The sequence below is a fragment of the Podarcis liolepis genome, assembly GCF_965112155.1.
Source record: "Podarcis liolepis genome assembly, chromosome: 2".
NCBI lineage: Eukaryota > Metazoa > Chordata > Lepidosauria > Squamata > Lacertidae > Podarcis > Podarcis liolepis.
This window is the reverse complement of record NC_139555.1, coordinates 100,793,017-100,813,592: the sequence shown is the minus strand read 5'-3', so window position 1 is coordinate 100,813,592 and position 20,576 is coordinate 100,793,017. Positions and strand designations below refer to the sequence as shown.

General features: G+C 38.8%; 1 protein-coding gene across 1 annotated transcript in view; it reads left to right on the top strand.

Moving 5' to 3' along the window:
• The window catches only part of ATXN7 (ataxin 7), a 92,624-nt gene that overhangs the window by 1,223 nt on the left and 70,825 nt on the right, over positions 1 to 20,576 (top strand). Inside the window, exon 2 of the mRNA XM_083491516.1 lies at positions 13,878 to 13,970. The gene's annotated coding sequence lies outside the window, so the exon portion shown is untranslated. The remainder of the gene's footprint in view (positions 1 to 13,877; positions 13,971 to 20,576) is intronic.

Below are 20,576 nucleotides of genomic sequence, written 5' to 3'. Positions count from 1 at the left end.
TGGTCATCCTTGCCATTTATCTCATTACCGTACAAGAAGCCCGTCCATACTCATTACACCTTTTGCTGGTGTTTATGGCATTTTCCTTTCCAGCCCATAATTGTTGTGGCATCTGTTTTGCTTATTATTGTTTCTGAAATGTTTTGCATTGTTATTGTGGCCTTTGTTAGCATGGTTGACTTTCTTGATTTCATGCTTCTTAGATCTGCAAATATTTTGGGGGAACCATTTATTTCCCATTGCTTTATCTGAAATTACTATCACAAGCTCCACTTAAATTATTTTTGTCATTACTTTTGATGTAATCATAGAATTGTAGAGTTGGAAGGGACTCCAAGGGTCAATTAGTCCAACCCCCTACAATGCAGGAATCTCAGCTAAAGCATCCATGTCTATGATTTTCACTATTACAGTGCTAAAGTAGTTGTTTCTGCTCTCTTTGACAGTCTTCCAACAGTGATAAGTACGTCATTCTGAGCTCCTTTGATGAGAGTATCTCCTGCTCTGATCCATTTGTGAAGCCATACAGTAGATTTTGTGTTTGCTCGTGTGTTTGTCTTAGCTTTTGGCATTGTTGTTTGATACATCACTATTGCAGCTTTTCTTTTCTACTTCCCTTGTGCATGTTTGCTACATTTGATTCTGTTGCCGTCATGGTACACGTTGATGGATCATAATGCTTGGCCAAGCTCCTGTTACCACTCTATAACAGCTGAGGAGCAACAGTGCCATATTATTGGTAAATTCAAACAATAGGAGAGTACTTGACCACAGAATTATTCTTCCTCTTGTTTGTTGTCCTGAGGGAAGTCGGAGCATGTCAAACTGACAAGATAGCTCAGTGGCAGGATATCTTTAACTCACTCCATTGAATACAGTCCTCTTGCATTGGTTATGTTCTTAAGCTGAAAGCAGTCTAAAGTACGTCTGGATTCCGAAATTCACTTTTCTGTATTCAGATTTTGGGCTAATACTAAACACGAACTGTCAGACACAGAACCTTGGATGTCAGATGTTCACTTTTGGCTATCTGATTACACATGGTTAGTGGCTAATCCACATCAGGAACTGTATCAGTAAATTCTCGTGTGAATTTGGAAGAAGAGTGACTTAGTGTAAGCATAGCTGCTTTCATATTTATATCGGTCTTTAGGACTTCACTTACTGTTTCCCGACAATTTAAGTATCAGCTGCTGACAGTGGAATGAGGAATGGTGTTCATGCTGAGAGGTGTAAGGAAAAGAAGCAGAGGTATATTTTGTTTTAGTTGTGTTCTTATTGGTCTCCCTGTTCTTCAGAGCAACTGCCTCTGGACCTAGTCAAAGTTCCTGCTGTGGTTTAGAGGTGAGAATGTGGGGGAGAGAGAGTAAGTTATGGTAATGTATGGAAAGAAAAAAGAAATTAAAGGAGTAGTGAAGCTACAGAAGCACTGTAGGGTGCTGTAGTCTGTAGGAGGACAGACCCTGAAAACTGCAGTGATGTTAGTGAAAGCTGTAGGCCCATAGAACCACAGGCTTTGATATTGCAGAGATCATGAGCTGTACCATATGGGATCTATTTATTTTTTCAGGCAAAACATGTCTCAAATGTTTGAATGTCTGGCCAGCATGTTTCATCTTCTTTTTCAGTAATTCTATTTCTCAGTTTCTTCCTTACATTGTAAAATGCATTAATCCATTTCTCACATAGTCAGAATATTTGTTTTCCTTTGCAGGGCCTTTATTTTATTTTGACAGTATCAATAAATGATTTACAACGTTCTGAACAATGATCTGAAGAACATGAAGGTGCAATAGTTTCTAATTTGTCCTGCTTTGAATGTGAACTGGCTTAGGGATTCATTTTGAATTTGAAGATAACCTCTGGTAGAAACAGGAAATGTTTTACAAGATTAGTCCAGTGGTTTGGTCAATCTTATATGCCCTTGTGCTCACTGAAATTTTACTAGCCATCACAAGTATGTTCTAAGCTGCAAATGTAAAACTGCTTCTTAATTTGCAGGTCTCATTAGGACAAAGAGAGCTCAGTAGTATTGGGGTTATATTTTAGGGTTTCAGCTTTTAGCAAATTGTTCAGAGGGAAATTGTATCCTAACCCCCCAAAATAATCTGTCGTTTCGTATATGCTATCCTTTTGAGAGGTGACAATATGAAAACATGGAAGGATAGATTATATTACAAACACGTTGCTTTGGTGTAGCTAAACAATGCATATTTTGTGAGTCAGCACTGAAATCCAGTCTGAAGTGGCAATATTCCTATTGATTACTGCAGAGACCCTTAAGTACCGGTAATTTACTTCAGAGAGTCCTGTTTACTTCAGTTAGGGCTGCTGTGCATTAAACTTTCAGGGTTAAGACCCAAAGTCCCCATCTACACATTTACTTCTTATCAAACACCATCTGATTCAATATTTATGCTTGCTAATACAGATTAGAATCATAGGGTTGGAGGGGACCTTTTAGGTTATCTTGTTCAACTCCTTCTTGATACAGGAATTGCCATTTCATTTTGACTACAAACTGGGAGCAGGGCAAAATGCAACCTTATCTTTTCTGGAAGCCTAGCCATCCTGATTGTAACAATTTCCGGAAGAGTATATCTGTGTTGTTTTTTGTTGCAAGAGACTTAAGGATTGTATTGACTCTTAGCTGGTAACACTGAATATTTTCTTCTTCCTGTGATGATGTGGAACAACTGATTTGCTTAAGTGAGCTGCATTGGTTTTATTAAGCTCATTCTTTGCCCTTATAGACACCTCTGGTGTGGTGTACCTTGAACACTCCAATTGTGTAGTGCAATATCGGCATGATGTGGGCTACTTAATATATTTTGGATAGCAGATACTGCCTCTAGTTCTTTCAATGTTTGAATTAGACAGGTTGAGCGTTATGTGATTCAGGATGGTACTGGCTTAGATTGTCAGCCTTCCGCTCTACCCATGACAATGTTGTTGTATAATAGGCAAAAAATTCCACAGGTGAGGTGCATTTCCATGCTTTTGAATTTTGTTTTGTTTTTCTGCAGCAGCCCAGAAAAAAGTGGGAAGCCCTAACAGAAGCACTAAAAGAAATGCATATTCTGCGTAAATGATTGCAGGAAAAATACAAATGTAGAGGGGGAGATATAATTGCAAAGCAATCAAGGAGTTCCTTAGTCTTAACTATGAATTCTGCCTACTTTCAGTGCCATTCTTAGCCAGTGTTAATCACAGAGATGCAGTATAAATGGGGCCACATTTGGAGAAGGGGACAGCCCCTAAGTGAGTAATCATATTTCTGGTGTATTATCTGCCAATACTTGATGTAAATCGCTAGTTGCCTGTGGCAAGTAATGAACAGTCTTTAAGCTGGGAAAGTCCACAAACATTTATCCTTCTTCCTTGTAAGTGATTAACAAATGATTAACAGTGATACTTATTTTTCTTGCCTGCCTAACCACATACATGTATGTATTTTGGATTTCAGTTCTGTAATCATTTTTTTAATATGTCCCCATTACAATATGAGTTGGTTGATTTTTATTTATAACACCCACCCACCCACTGCTTTTTGTAATAACTGCCTTTGAAATCCCAACAAAATAGAATAATATAATAGCAAATAAGAATAGTATCATTAAAACATTGTTAACAGTGGCAAATACTGAACAGGAGCCAAAACCAATCTCAAAACCCTTAAAAGCCTGGGGAAACATCATCAACCAAAAGTTTTTACTTGTCATCTAATATAAATCTGATTTGATGCCAAGAGAGTAAATAAGGGGGCAGAATTCCAGCAGTGAGATGTCACTGCCTAAAAGACCCTCTCTCTGATAGGACACGATCATATCACCTCAAATGAGGTAATTAGAGATGAACTGCTAATGATAGTCAGGTTGTTATAAAGTGTTCATTTTGAGCCAGGGATCACCCCAGTTTAAACCATGGAAACCGTTTTTAGTTCCAGGAATATGAGATGTAAGAACATCACATATTTCAGTGCATAGTAACTACATTATTCCCAACATATTAGTTGTGGTAGGCCTTCCCAATCTTTGTGTGTGACTTCTGAGCAGGCTTAAATTCTAGTTATCACTTTGGAAGTTTAGCCCCTGTGTACATAATGAAGTTGCGTTAATCTGAGTCACACCATTGATTCATGTACCTGTACAACACACTCAAGCTAGTACTGACACCCCAGAGTCATAGATGGAGTTCTTCCCCAGCCTTGTTCCCTGATATCCTTGTAACTAGAGAAGCAGAGATTGAAATAATAGATGTAGAAGGAAAATAACTAAGCAAAAGCAAAATGATAACCTCAACTAGAATGTTGTATCCTAATAGAAAACCCCACATAGAAATATTCAGTCTGTCATCTGTCCCTGTAATTTTTCTGTTTAAAGATTCCTTGGTAGTAAGCTGCACTTCTATATATACTTAACCTGAGAATAAAACTCCTTGAACTCATAGGTGTTTCTGAGCAGACATGCTTCAGATTGCTTTGTTAACTTGTTAAATGTTGTTCTTCCTGAGCAACTGTTCATACTTTTCAGAACGCTCATTTGTAAGTTAGACAGGAAGAACACAGATCCTCATCCTGAAGATGGACATATTGAATTGCAATAGCTAGTAGGAGAAGCTTCATCATGCTGCTAGGTTTCCCCCTAACTGTTTTATGTCTCAGGGGCAACCTTTACTTGAAATGGAATTTGCCACTGCCTGTATTCAGCCTCGGATAATTTGTTTGAAAATGATGTGTTTTGCTTGGCAAGTTTCCTCTTTTTATCTGTAGTCCCTTATCAGGCCTCCATTAAGTATGTTCAACTGATTCTGCTTCTCCCTCCCTTGTCTGTTGCCATTAAGTGGGACCCAAATATTTACCTTGCAGGGAAAGCAGGGTTGATTATACATGGGATCTTAGTCACAATACTGGATGGTTGATCTTGAGACAACTGTCAGGTGACTGCAGAGGAAGAAAGTTCAAAGGATAGCTGCTCTACCACATAGAGTCTCTTTCTGTATTTTTAGTTTGATAACTAGGTTCTTCACTGGCAGGTTAGCCTAGAGTACATGCTGAGAGGTTGCAGGAGCCTCTGCTTTGGTCATATGATGCCTAAGAAATGTTTCACATAAATATTGTGGTCTCATTTTGGTCCCCAACCACAAGAGCTAAAAGTTTACTTAAATTAATAGGCTGTAACAATGAGAATTTTAGTTTCAATTGTTGCCGTGGTGAGAATTACAGTTGTACATTCTCAGTTGCTTCATGCAAGCCTTGTGAAATCAGAGGAGCTCTCGCACAGCATCAATCCTTCATGAATTGTACCTACAGCAATTAGGATCTTCTGTGCCTGCTTTAACATTTTTTTAAAAAAATAATAAGGTAAACCCTGTAATTATTTTAGTGCTATTTATGAAGCGCTCTTTTATTGTTCTCTTAGAGCATAACAAGGTGTGTCATGCTGCAATATCGCCACTGTCAAGTGTGTTTCAGAAATTAGGTTTGGGTCTCATCCTGAGGAACTGACTGTCCTAGAATGACACACGCTTGTTTAGTGTCTCATCATATTATACTCTCGTGAGGAAAGTTTCACTCTTCTAGATAAGAGGAATATTCAGTTTAATCATTGTCTTTCTTTATGGATAGACTAAACATAAGCTCAGCTTCTCCATGACATCCGAATAAGGAGAGGCTGTGCAAGCTCTGTACAAGTGTCTGCATGCGGTGTTGGACTGGATGAGGGCCAGTCAACTAAATTTCAATTCTGGGAAGGTGGAGTTTCTGTTGGTAGGTGGTTCCCATCTTTGGAAGACTGGCCAGTTGCCTGTTCTGGAGCTTGTTGCACTCCCTTTAGAGGAGCAGGTACGCAGCTTGGGGGTACTCTTGGATATATCTTTGTCACTGGAGGCCCAGTGACCTCTATGGCGAGGAGGGCCTTTTTACTAGCTTACTCCGGTTTGCCAACTTTCGCCATATCTGGAGCAGCATAACTTGGCCACTGCAGTCCATACATTGGTAACCTCAGGACTGGATTACTACAATGTGCTCTTTGTGGGGCTGTCCTTGAGCCTAATCCAGAAGCTCCAGCTGGTGCAGAAAGCAGATGTTATACTGCTGGTGCGAACAGATGATTTGACAGGATGTCACACCTCTGTTGAAGCATCTGCACCGGTTGCTAATATGTTTTCAGGCCTAGTTCAAAGTTCTTGTGTTGACATACAGTGCCCTGAACAACTTGGGTCTAGGATACTTTAAAGACCACTTGGGTCCAGGATACCTGAAAGACCACTGAGATCATCTGGAGGAGTGCTGTTAGTTGTCCCCTGTGTTACAGGAGATCTTATTTTAGGTTCAGCCCTAAAGATGGCTGAATGGCTTCATGAAATAGATTTCCATTCCTGCTCCCCACCACCCATAACCAAAAGTACATGACACAAAGTCATTTTTTTAACCATAGAACAGTATTCAAATAATAAGATTCTTTTGACACCATATATATATTTTTATTGCATGATATCTCACCTTTTTCTCCAAGGTGGTGATGAACATGGTTCTCCACCTTCTCATTTAAAGCCCACAACAACCTTGTGTGGTAGCTTAGGCCAAGAGGTTTACAAATAAGTTGCTGTCTTGATTTCATAGTAACTGTATCAACCAAGTGCCATTAGAGTCATTGGTTTTATGTGTGCTTATAAATATCAGAAAATGCAGATTTATCACATAAATCAGGCTGCAATCCCCCATGCACACTTACTTGTAAGTCCTGTTAAATGTGGTTCAGCTTACTTCTGAGTAGGAATGTATAGGATTCTGCTGTCGATAAGTGAGACTTCTGTTTGATATTTATTTTGGCTAGTACATATTCCAATGACTAGAAACTTTTCTGTTAGGTTTTCATAGTGAAAAAAATAACAGATTTCCCCTTTATTTTCCCCACCCATTTAATTTGAAGGCAACACATTCAAGTTTTCTTACTCAGTTTTCCCTCATGCTTTACAAGTGTTTTGTCTTCCGCTGTAATTAATGCCCCTCCCTCTTCCTCATCCAGCATCACCAGTGATGTTAGCAGGAGTGTGTATATCTCAGCTGTATAGATTTCCAGTGGCGTTTACAGGGCAAATTCCTTTTACGTTTGTACTCAAAACAATATTTCAGTATTTCATTATAATATTAATCAAAGGCTATTTTTTAAATGCTGACATATATAGATAGGTGAAGTGACTTTTTCAGCAAGTTTATAATGTTTTGTAAGGATTGTCAGAGTTTCAGTTTAAAAGTCTGGGAAGGGAAACTGCCAAAGTTAATCATTGTTTGAAAGAGGAAGGATATTCAAATAACTCCTTTGTTTATGAAACCATGCAGTGTCTTGAAAATACAGACTCTTTCAGTTTCTCTTTCTTTTGCAGGATTCTTAATGTCACAGAATCAAAAGTTTATTTACAGGGAAATCAACATCCTTTATGTTTGTTGTATTATATAAAATACTATATTACACATACATCCAATATGGCAGGTATGTGGTAGAGGCAATTTTTTTACCTGTTGCTATGGTGGGGTGAGCAAGAGTAGTGGAGGACAGTTAATCTGCCCTCCCCAAAAAAGATTTGTAGAAGTTGATACTAAGCGGTTCCGTTTCTCATACCTAATCTGTAAATATCCCATCCTCTTATAGTTTTTTGTTGCTCTCTAAAATTGAAGCCACTTGCAAGGTTTGTCTGGTTTTTGAGAAATGCCATGCATTTAAAAGAACAAAATGTATATGGGAATAAATGTGTTTCAAGGAACAAGCTTGTAAGCAATATGTTTCATGTCATTTCATTTCACTTTTAATTTGTATACTGCCTTTTTATATTACTATGCACAAGGCGGTTTACAGCAACAAAATATACAACAAAGAACACACACCTTATAATAATCTGATCCGATACAGGAAGTCATAATAAAACATAACTTTAAAATGGAACAAATAATATCAAATAAAGTAATATTCAATTATCTATTAGAATATAACAGTACACAATAAAGTTAACTCTCAAAACATCAGCTAATGTTGAGCGAGCCCCGATGGGGTTGCAGTAGGTGCCCAAGGATACCTAGTGCCGATACTGTATTGGCCTGTTCATAGCCCTTTAAATTTTTATTTATTTATTTATTTGTAATTCCTTCAAATCAAACCAGTACAGTGGTGCCTCACAAGACAAAATTAATTCGTCCCGCGAGTTTTGTCGCCTTGCGATTTTTTTCGTCTTGCGAAGCACAGTGTCGGGAAAGTTTTGGAAAAGCTTCAAAAATCACCAAAGTCTTTAAAAACCTCAAAAAAGGCTACCACACCGCGTTCTATGAGTTGCTCCTTGAAGTCAAGTCGCAACTGTATTAACGGTGTTAAGAAAAAGGAAACAAACTTGCAAGACGTTTCCGTCTTGCGAAGCAAGCCCATAGGGAAAATCATCTTGCGAAGCAGCTCAAAAAACAAAAAACCCTTTCGTCTAGCGAGTTTTTTGTCTTGCGAGGCACCACTGTACTGTTATCCCCATATTGTGCATGGCAGGCCAAGATAATAGTTTGGACAGTTCATGGATAAGTTGAGATTCGAATTGGGGACTTCTTAATTTATTACAGCTCAGTCTCTGAACTACAGTGTTATGAGTCAGCTCATATAATAGAGGAGGAGGCAAGAAGAAGGAAGCTTATGTCAAATGCTGCAATTGTATTTATAAGGTGAATGGCAACCACGGAGAGAGCCTTGCTAATGTGTAGGCCTGCCTAGGGAATTCCTTCCCTAGGGAGTTCACCTGCCACCAACATTTCTGTAAACAGTCCTGGAAACTTTGCTGAAGAATAGTATATAAATATTTTAAATGAAAAATAAATATTAGTTGAAACTGGTGTGGAAATACTGCAGATAGTTTTTGCATTTCTGTTTTACAGGGTGCTTTGCAATTATGCTTATCTCTCTGCCCCACTCGGTGAATAGGAGAAGACAAGTAAATTATTGCAAATAAGCAAATATATGAGGCAGATATGTTTTGATATTTTGTCATTTTATATAGTGGACAATTCAGTTTGAGCTTGGCATAATTTTTTTTTTTTAAACCAAACTTGAAGTACACATAGTTCTGTTGCATGCACTATTACTGTAGTTCAAATTTCTCCTTCAGCAGGCAGCTATGGTACAGAGTACAGGAGAAGGCTTTCTTCTTTTCTCCCCAGAAACCAAAGCAATGTGGGAGGAGAGGAGAAGCCTCTTTTTCTCACTCCTTGCTGCCCTGCCTACCCTCCGCAGCAGGTTTCCGTTTTGTTGTGTGTTAGTTGAGAAGGCTTTTGCCAACAATGGAAATATGCCGTAGAAATCACTTTGTGTATGTGGAGCTTCACTCTTAAGTAATTTAATAGCCATTGCCTGTTTGCCATGTGAAAGTAGTGGTACTCCCATGTGCAGAAGGAACTGCTTCTATCCAGGCAAATGAAATTATTTCCTGGCTACTACAGAATGAGTGGTTTGCATATCACAACAGCAAAAAATATTTTGAAGTAGTTTGTTTTTATTCCCTCTCCCACAAGCTCAGTTGTACTACTGTTATGTTCAAAGTTTGCATGTGTGTGATTCTGTTGCTGGCATGGGAGACAATGGAGGAGTGTGCCTTTGGGGGTAAAGTCAAACTGTTGGAAGGTTGCAGTGCTTGTTGTGAGTGTAGGAACCAATATGGGAGAGAAATGTTTTGTTACAGCTGGTGCAGTTGAAGTCCAAGCATATAATAAATAGCTGAAATAAACTTCTTCAGTTCTATTGGAGCAATTCCTGGACGACAATGGAACATCATTATTGATGGAACATCAGTATACAGTGGTACCTCGGGTTACATACGCTTCAGGTTACATACGCTTCAGGTTACAGACTCTGCTGACCCAGAAATAGTACCTCGGGTTAAGAACTTTGCTTCAGGATGAGAACAGAAATTGTGCTCCGGCGGCATGGCGGCAGCAGCAGGAGGCCCCATTAGCTAAAGCAGTGCTGCAGGTTAAGAACAGTTTCAAGTTAAGAACGGACCTCCAGAACGAATTAAGTACTTAACCCGAAGTACCACTGTAAAGGCTTTATGTAGGGGTGTATGTGTGCATGTGCATATACCTGTGTAGTACAGAAAACAATATTTTCATGAAACTAAGAGGTCTCCATTCTGCATTAAAAGCAATAGAACGTCCCTATTTTCATGAAGAATGTTGAAGGGTATTACTAATGTAATTATAGCATTTAGCTTTCGATACCATCGACCATGGCATCCTTCTGGAGTGACTGTCCGAACTAGGGGTGGGTGGCACCGCTTTGCGGTGGTTCCAGTCCTACTTGGATGGTCATTCCCAGAGGGTGTTGCTTGGGGAATGCTTTTCAGCTCCATGGAACTTTCATTGTGGCATTTTGCAGGGCTCAGTCCTATCCCCTACATTGTTTAACATCTACATGAAACGGCTGGGTGGGGTTTTCTGGATGTTTGGAATATGTTGTCAGCAGTATGCTGATGACACTCAGCTCTGTTTCTCCTTTACACCTGCAGGTGAGGCAGTGGAACTGCTGGACCAATGTCTTGCCTCTGTAATGGACTGAATGAGAGCCAACAAACTGAATCTCAATCCAGATAAGACTGAGGCACTGTTGGTGGGTGCAGTGGCGTATCGTGGGGTTGCAGGGGGGGCCAGGCGCAACATCTGGGGGTTAGGGTTAGGGGGCGCAAATCCACGGGTTAGGGGGCGCAAATCCACGGGTTAGGGGGCGCAAATTACTTGCCTTGCCCCAGGTGCTGACAACCCATGCTACGCCACTGGGTGGGTAGTTCCCTAGACCGGATGGGTGGGAGATCACCTTCTCTTGATGGGGTTACACTTCCTCTGAAGGAGCAGGTTTGTAGCCTGGGGGTACTCCTAGATCCTCTGCTGTCGTTCGAGGCTCAGGTGGCCTCGGTGGCCCGCAGTGCCTTCCATCAGCTTCAGCTGATGACCCAGCTACACCCCTATCTGGACAGGAATAGCCTAACTACTGTTGTCTATGTTCTAGTCACTTCAAGGTTAGATTACTGCAATGTGTTATATGTAGGGCTGCCTCTGAAGACAGTTTGGAAACTTCAGCTAGTGCAGAATTCTGCAGCTGGGTTGCTCACCGGAGCAAGATGGTTTGAACGTATAGCACCAATCCTGGTCTTTATTTATTTATTTATTTATTTACGGCTATTAGCCCATAAACCAATCCTGGTCTGGCTGCAGTGGCTACCAATTAGTTTCCGGGCCCAATTCAAAGTGCTGCTTTTGACCTATAAAGCCTTAAATGGTTCAGGACCATATGAACCTTTCCATATGAACCTACCTGGACCCTGAGATCATCTTCTGAGGCCCTTCTTTGTGTGCCTCCTCCTTGAGAGGTCCGGAGGGTGGCTCCCTGTCCCTGGAATGCTCTCCCCTGGGAAGTTTGCCTGGCGCCTTCGTTATACACCTTTAGGCGTCAGGCAAAAACATTCCTTTTTAACCAAGCCTTTGGTTGATTTGATTTATGCCCTATGCCCTTTTAAAATGTGGGGTTTGAGGGGGGGGGTTATTGTTTTTATTTTGATTATGTATTTTGTGGTTTTATATTTTGATTTTATTCTGTTAACCACCCTGAGACCTCTGGGTATAGGGCGGTATATAAATTCAATAAATAATAATAATGATTTATTAATGCTAGTATGTTTCAAAATAGGCTAGATATCACTTCTGATGAATGCTCTGGTTGAAAATACTGTAATGCCGCTTGTCTCTGCCATCTATATTTCAGCATTCCTTCTAGGATAGCATTCCACTCTGCTTAATGAGGATGCTAAATTTTGTCACTTGATCAAAAATCCAATGCTTACTCTCTGCTTCCTACCTCCTTTAGTTTTTGTATTCTAAGCACAGTATAGTTACCGTTGAAATAGTTTTTATCTCTGCAGCTGCTTTTTTAGACCCTTTGTACTGCCAATTAAAACCCCAGTTAGTGGATTGGTGGGTAAAGAATCTCAATCTCTCACTCGCTACCCCCCCCCCTTCAGCTTGCCATCTCCACCTCCCTTTGTATCTCCGTCTCTCTTTGGCCACTGAAAATGTAGGTCAGATTGCATCACCATAAAATGGAACAGTCAGAAAGGTGTTTGAAAAATGCTGACATCCTTAGCCTGGGGTGCATGCCGCTGTCTTTTGTTTACATTGAGAATAGCGATGTGCGTTGTACCTGTAAATGAACAAATCTCCTCTTTAAGGTTAGTAGTGTGGCACATAAATTATTAGTCAGATTTTCCTTTTCTGTCTTTGGATAGTAAATTAAAACTGTACAGATGAACTTACAGTCATTTACAGTAGTGAAACATTAGGGAACTCATTTGAACATCCTGTTTATGGTAGCCATAACTGTTGAAAAATGAGCTTTCTGGCACATGGAGGTTTAACAATAGCTTTGGCATTTTTTAATATCCATGTGCTCCTTCCCTCAGATGCAGAATAATGTGTTTTACATTTTGGTTAATTTATGTTTTTGTCAGTAGTTTGTAAATAATCTTGGGCATTTTATGGGGAAAGCATTAGAATGTGTTCTTACTGACTGACTTACCCATCTTTTCTGTGAAATCTTTCAAAATTATTAATTATAATAATTTTCGACCAGAAGGAAATCAAGATTAACAGAAAATATATCATAACAATTCAAACTTTTATACTTCTTTCTTTGCATACAAAGTTGGGCATAATATGAAGAGAGATCTTTACATATAATATATCCTCACTGTATATTAATATAATTTATCTAACCCAGCCTTCAGTTATTTGAAAATAAGTAAACGATGGAAGTATTTTAGTGAGAGAACGTTACAACATCAGCATATACATTTTTGCCGCTTCGGTGTTTAAATAAAAACAGCTACCTGAGTTACATAAAAAGCAGAATTACTTTGTGTGAATACATCTTATTATCTCATTAACAATTCTGTCTACTTTTGAAGATTATCCAGAAGTTAAAAGGAAAATTACTGCAGATGGAGTTGAATCTGCTATTGACAATAGCCTGTGATTGACTGTTGGGGCAGAAATAAGAACTTTGAATGTCTTGTGTGCTGTAATTACACAGAGAAAGAAACATCAAATAGAGAAGTCAAACACTAGTGCGAATGCTTTGAACATACTTTATTGCGAAAGAGTTGGTTCTACAGGTTGTTCATTAAGAGGACATTTGGATAGTTGCATTAAAGATACTGAAAGTCAGCAGTTGACAGTCAAATGTTGTGCCTTATGAATTAAAGATTTCAGTATTGTTTATATTTTGGGATACTTCTGGGAGTTTGCTGACATTCTGTCAGCATAAATTACAGCATTCCTAGAAAGTGTGCTTTCATACATACATCTACAGTAAAGTTCTCCACAAAGAAAAAGAATTGCTTAACAGGGCAATCCTAACCAGGTCTACTCAGAAGTAAGTCCTATTGAGTTCAATGGGATTGATTCCCAGGCAATTGAGGTTTGGATAGCAGCTGAAGTTTGTAGCAATCTGGGCATGATTTTTCTTTTCTTGTAATCTCAGGACTAAGAGAGCTTTCCCCTTTGTCTGTTAGCTTTACCTTAGATTTTCTTAGTTTAGTTCTTACAAAAAATTCTTTAAATCTAAACCATTTGCATTTAAGACTTCATTCTATTATTCAAATTCAGAAACTACAGTAATGAGAGTTTAGCTTCAAGCAATTCTATTCAAATAAGCTTGAGACAATATTAATAGTAGTATTAAGTGGCCTGCATAGAAGAGAATGATCAGGGTAATTTCAATTAAATGTTTTTCGCTTCTGCAAGATAAGATGGCAAAATCTTATTACTGTAATAGTGATTGTTACCATGTGTTTCATTGCAGATTTAATCAAATATAAGAAAGAGGAAACTTCCACAGTCCAGGCAGATGATGATCAATTGATATCCCAACCCTGAATTTTACCAGACTTTTAAGGTACTGTGACCTACTAACCTATATATATATAAGTATGTTCCTCAACTATTATGTCTGGGTACTACAGATGCAAGAGATGCTGAGACACAAAGGGCAGCAAGAATTTGAAAAAGGCAGACACAAAAGTTGTTAGGAATGCCACAGTAATATTAAGAGCTGCTAGGTGTTAAATAATTGTTTTTGTGACAGAGGGGTTTTATGATTGTACATAATACCGTATTTTTTGCTCTATAAGACTCACTTTTTCCCTCCTAAAAAGTAAGGGGAAATGTGTGTGTGTCTTATGGAGCGAATGCAGGCTGCGCAGCTATCACAGAAGCCAGAACAGCAAGAGGGATCGCTGCTTTCGCTGCACAGCGATCCCTCTTGCTGTTCTGGCTTCTGAGATTCTGAATATATTTTTTCTTGTTTTCCTCCTCCAAAAACTACATGCGTCTTGTGGTCTGGTGCGTCTTATAGAGCGAAAAATACGGTATGTTGTGACCAATGACACCAACTTCACCCACTCTGTTGTGCTACAAGTCTCAAAAGCGATAGAGAGTATTGGTGTAGGGGGAAAACCTGTTCTCCCCTTTCTAGTTTTTTAAGGGGTGCGATACATATATACTGTTCAAAGAAAAACAAAGAACAGGATTTTGTAAATTGTGGGAGAAAGACTGTGCTAGCAAATAACATTTAAACCAAGGTTCCCCAAGTTACAGTGAAGATAAACTGATTTCAATCTTGATTGGTCTACAGTTTTTTGTTTTGTTTTGTTTTTTTAAAAAGAATGCTAGGACCTCTGTGCTTCCCCAACATCATCATCATCATTATTATTATTATTATTATTATTATTATTATTATTATTATTATTATTATTTTAGATTAGCAAAGCAAGAGTATATACTGTACTTGATCTTTTAACAGTCCCGTAAATCAGATCAAGACTTCCTTCTCTAGCATGGTTTGCAAGATCTCCAGCAAACCTGCAACCAGCCAGCATTCTGTGAAAGTGATCCAGTGGTCCACTGGTATACCATGGTCAGCCTTCTAACCACCCTTGTGCATATAGGAACAAAAGGATCACATTTCTGTTATATCGTATTTGGGTTCTCACAGAAGCACTGGGCATGTTCAGCTGGTGTTTTCAGAATTTTTATGTACGCATGTGTGTTTAAAGAAATAAGAACAGCACCATAACCCTTTGGTTGCAAGTAATACAGATGCAACTCTGTTTCTGGGATCCTAACATTTGCTTTACAATTTTATGTTGCTGGTTAAATGCATTACTTCCCCCAGCTAACACCTCCATAGCAATTGAGGTTTCTCTGTAACACAGGGGAACAACTTATGTTTGTCATAGCTTCTCCCTCCTTTTTTTTCTTTAAGTAGTGAATGGCTTCTCCACCTTCTCCCTCATTATGTTTCTAATATAGAAAGCTTGCTTATAGAAGGTCAGGTTGTTTGCCCACCTATCCCAGGATTGTTTGTTCTCACTGCTTGTGACTGTCAAGGATCCCAGGGAGAGGTTGTTCATATCACTTGACCCTCGAGACACCAGGAACTGAAACTGTGACATCCTGTAAGAAAAACTGAGCTGTAACTTATCTCCTAAATTTGCAGGATCACCGCTAGTGTGAGTTAAGCCTAAGAGGGAAACCATTGCCATCACTTATTAGAAATGATTGGCTAGGCAAGCACTTACCACAAGTTACATCTCCAAAATAAAATAAAACATAGTACTGTATACCACAATGAGCTGTATATGTTGTTCATCTGAACCACAAATATCTATTTATTTTGAAAATTATACCTTGCCTTTCAGTTAAATGATTCTCAATGTGACTTACAATAGTGTAATTATACAGTACAACACACACACCACACAGAGATACTGTACAAATATACCAGCAGCCCTGACTGAAGAATGGGCCCACAATATGGTTCCTAAGCAAAACTGACAGTTGGACAGAGTGTCCTTTCTGGTAGGAAGTGGGGAAATAAGTTCCCTGCAGCTGATCATTCTTTGGCTTGTGATTGCACCTAGGTTGGACTTCTCTCTGCTATGATGTTGTTAGTGGGAGCTGGGAAATGGCCCATAGTTCTGTTGGGTGCATGGGGCTGGAGTATGAGCACCTTAATTTTGCAGCCCATGGATGTAAATTTGTTCGTATTTTTAAACAACTTCCTATAAGTGATTATGTTCTTCTTTTATGCATCGTATGTCTTGTATTTTCATTTTACAAGTGGGACAGTGACACTAAAAGACAATGACCGAAGATGTGCAGAGATTTGTACCTGGATCATGTCCTACACATTGACCACTGGGAGTTATATTACATAAATTTAAACAAAATCAGCACTTTGTTTAATTAGCAAGGGAGGGAATATGTCTTTCCGCGGGTGATAGAGTATGTTTCCTCCACTAAAGGGTAACATTGGAGAACATAATATTTTATTGTAATACGAAGCTTTCCTTGTGACAATATCACATTACAGTTCCTTTTAAAAAAAATTCTCTTAGTTTTCTAGAATATTTTCAGTTCTGTTGATTTATATATTATTGCCTTTGCTTGATAGTTGTATAAAATGGAATTCAACACTTCTAATACTGGAGTCTTGATGTATAGAGCTAAGCCTATTTTAGTTGTGTTAATTTTGTTGTGATAACCAGCTTTACGTGCTTTTAAAAATAGACTGTTCTACCAAAAGCCTTAAAGGGGTTGCTTTATGTAGCTGAAAGAAGCAGAACACATTTAAATGACAAAGATAATATTACAGAATGCTAGTCACAGTACAACCTACCCCCCACCCCTTTACAATATGTATTTTCATGAAGCTCAGCTAAAAAGCTACTTTGGAATTGTTGGATGAGGAGCAGTTTTATAAGATGAGCATATACGATTTATGTGCTCCTTTAAAAGTAGGAGCATATAAATACCAGCCTCAGTTGAACATTCCATGTTTTCTGTGTGGAGATACATGTACAAAGTTTTGTAGAGAAATTGTACGAAGTGGCAATATAATCATGTTCACTTAATGACTCTGTTCAGCAATAACAAGAAACCAGTTTCTAACTACAGAAACAGGTTTCTAACTATATAAATGAGCCTTCCCAAGGCACAGGCTCCCACACTCCTGTCCCCCTTTCTTACTCCTTTTCCATCATGCACCAAAGGAAGATATCAAAAGCTTTTACTTCTGCTTTTAAACTAACCACAGTTGCCTGTGACATTTAAACTAAGCGAACTGTGTTTTGTTTAAACTATAGCTAGTGAGTACAAGCCAGAAACCAATTGTGTCTTACAAAATTTATAGCTGTGGGGGAAAATGTAATGGCATTGTTGAAATCTCATTCATTATAGAATATTAATATATCTAGTACCAGGCTTTTGTGGGGGATTTTTGGTCTGACTCACCTCAGCTTTAAATGCAGCTGCCAGCCTCTTTACACTGGCTGCTTGATGAAGGGGTTAGTATTTTAGATTAAGAGTTGCTAACTTGTAATTCTTCAGATGTTGTTGGACATCCACCTCACATTATGCCTGACCAGTTGCCATGCAGGCTATCCAGCAGAATCTGGAGAGCCAAAGGGTTAGGCTTTCTTGTTTTATATTATCTAGGTGCTAAACTATTCAGTTGCTATCATTTAAGCAGCTTCTGCTCTGCTCTTCTCTTCTCTGCTCTGCATGAGATTTGAAATTCCAAATGAAATCCCAGACCCACAGGTTCCCCAGCACTGATTCATAAGATAGAAATAAAATATCAGTAATGAAACAGGATGGCCATCATATAGCTATTGTAAAAAGGTCCAGTGGCGGGCGACTCTGGGGTTGCGGTGCTCATCTCGCTCTATAGGCCAAGGGAGCCGGCGTTTGTCCACAGACAGTTTCTGTGTCATGTGGCAGCATGACTAAGCTGCTTCTGGCGAACCAGAGCAGCACACGGAAACACCGTTTACCTTCCCGCCAGAGTGGTACCTATTTATCTACTTGCACTTTGATGTGCTTTCAAACTGCTAGGTTGGCAGGAGTAGGGACCGAGCAATGGGAGCTTACCCCATCGCGGGGATTTGAACCATCAACCTTCTGATCGGCAAGCCCACAGCGCCACCTGCGTCCCTATAGCTATTGTAGCTTGTAGTAATTGTAAGAATTTTAACTTTCACCCTTAAGGAAGGAAAAGAATTATGGGTATTATATTTAGGAGAGTTTTGGCAGTGTTGGTATTTAGAATGAGTTTTTCCAAGCTCTGTTTTGGCAGGTATATCACTTCTGTTTCAGTCTTGTAGATAAGAGCAGATTCTTTAGAAAGAGTGACTCACCAAAGGCTACCCACTGAACTCGTTATTCTTGTTCTTGTTTTAGATTTGTAATAAACCTCATTCCAGAAAATTAGGGCAGATAACAGTATGTTAAAATCTTATGGCAAAGCCAACCAGATAAAACAAAATTGACAACTTAATACTAAAACTTCATCTATATATCAGCTTAATTCCTACCACTCAGGCCTAGTTCAAATAAAATATTTTATTGGAAGAGATGATTTAATTGGCTCCAGTATATTTTTGGAGGAAGGGGATTTTGCAGATGAGGGCAGCCTTGCTTCCAAATGCATTGCATAGAAAGCATTTTAAGATAATGATTGGCCTTTATAATGACCTTGTCACTTTAACGCCAATACAACTTTGTACCTACAATTCATTATAAAGTTGGGCAGAGCTTCCTATGTGTATTCTGCTTTCTAGCTCAATAATTTAAAATCCCCAAAACTATTTTCAGTAGTTTTATTAGGCAGGTAAAATGTTTTAAATAGCAATCCTAACCAGTGATGCGGGCCATAAAATTTTCTCCCACAGAATTTCCCCCTGCAGATTTTTTTATTTTATTTCATAGGTTTATTAGTAGCAATTAATGGATGATAACTACAAATAAAATATTAGAGAGGTTTGATGGTTTCAAAGTTGTAATTAATGTTTTTCAATTGATTATCCTAACAAGTATGTGAGTCAGCTTTTTTGGATCACGAAATGTATTAGTGTATTAACAGCTTTCAGTGTCTGGTTTTTCCGTCCTTGAAATTTAAACTACATGAATGAAGTACAAGCAGTGGTCTTCACTTTTGCTTTTACAGTATTCCCATTAAAAATCTACATAAAATAACATTTAAATCACATTAGGTGTGCTTCAGTTTTATACTTCCAGTATTTTGGGTCAAATACTTGTTGTGAACTGGGACAAAAAATTAACATGGCTCACTTTTATACCTTGGTTTGCTAAATACAGGTAAAATAAACTTGCCAAATTAGATCACTCTCTAGGGTATCCAAAACTTTTCTGATGCAAATTTGAATCACTAATCCTAACCCCCTGATAGTTGCTGCTAGAACAGGTGGGATATAGTAACAGCTGCAGAAACCATAGCAGATGGCATACCAGTTGCTGGTGTAGGGCCCTAAAACAGGGTGCCTGGGGGCAGGACACCCCGTGCCTGGGATCCATTGGATCCTAAGCAACTCAATTCCTCTTCAAGGGACCTGGTATGGATCCCTTAACTGTGCCACCTTGGAGTTGGTGCAGCAAAATAAAATAAAAAACCACTGTCTTCTGCTCTGGCCCCCACAAGTGGACAGAGCTTCAAATGCAGTGCCCAATTTCCTAATCTGCTCCAATCCCACTGTTCCTGGCCAGGGAGCTGGGATTTCACTTTTTATTTTGGATGCTTTTATTTTATTCTGGAAGTTAAATTTTGGATTTTTATCCCACACTGTCCCAAATCCTCAGGTGGATCATAATATTTTAACAAAATCCAAGTAACCTGACTTCTTAAGATTCTTCTTTAGAGCTCTCTGTCTGCTGTGATAGATAGAACTTCACAGGCTCCCTGGCTATTTCCCCACCTGTGGCAGCTTTAGTAGATTATTGCCTTAAAAATATAACACAGTGGTAGAGCTGATAGCCCCACCCAAAAAATTAAGTATCCCTTTCTCCCCAGTGTTAGCTTAAATGTACCCCTTATAAGCCAATTTAGATGAGATCAAACAAATCTTTATGGAAGATACTCAGGCCCTCACGTAAGAAAGAGTTCTATAGTAGCAGAATTACTTACCAAGAATGTTTAAGAGATTGTTGTGGGACATGGGGAAGGAAATAGGTTTTTTATTATTTTCTATTTATTTAAACGTTTGTCCCAACCTTTTAGTTATGAGTTCAATGGATTTCCTAGGTTGTCTTGAATGTAGGTACTGCACTGGAATATAGGTACTGCACTGATACTGCAGATATGCTCACATACCTGCCTAGATTTAGAAATAGAACTACATCAGCTACTTTTACACATCATTCTTTTGGCTTAACATGTTGTGAAAGGTGAATTTAATCGTTATATGATTTCATACCACAAAGAGATGGTGGAAATACAGTACCAACTTTGGAATGCTTGTGAAATACATCCCCAAATACTCATTTGAATCTTGAATTTTCAAGCATAGTCATGTAGAATGCATTTCTGTAGTCCTACACTTAGTTTAAGAGATACATTTGTGTGAACATTTCTGCTCCCCAAATACTTTTGTACAGTAGCTTGTATCAGGATTTGTTAACCGGGAGCCGTATCCCACAATAGGAA